This window comes from Penaeus monodon, chromosome 34, assembly GCF_015228065.2.
Source record: "Penaeus monodon isolate SGIC_2016 chromosome 34, NSTDA_Pmon_1, whole genome shotgun sequence".
Classification (NCBI taxonomy): Eukaryota; Metazoa; Arthropoda; class Malacostraca; order Decapoda; family Penaeidae; genus Penaeus; species Penaeus monodon.
The window spans coordinates 11,006,193-11,006,402 of NC_051419.1; positions in this window are offsets into that span (position 1 = coordinate 11,006,193).

The following is a 210-nucleotide window of genomic DNA, read 5'->3' on the forward strand; positions in this document are numbered from 1 at the left end:
TCAGAATGACATACGTTCACAAATAAAGTATTTGCGGGAAGCTGAAATATGCAGTGCCGGCGAGCGATACTTACGACCGAAAAAAACAAACGGATGAGAGAGAGAGGAGAGAACGATAAAAGGTGGGAGAGATAAGGATGAAAATGTGAATAGGGACGGGAGAGAAAGATGGAGATGCAAAAAGGTGGAGAAGAATGATGTGCAAAATTG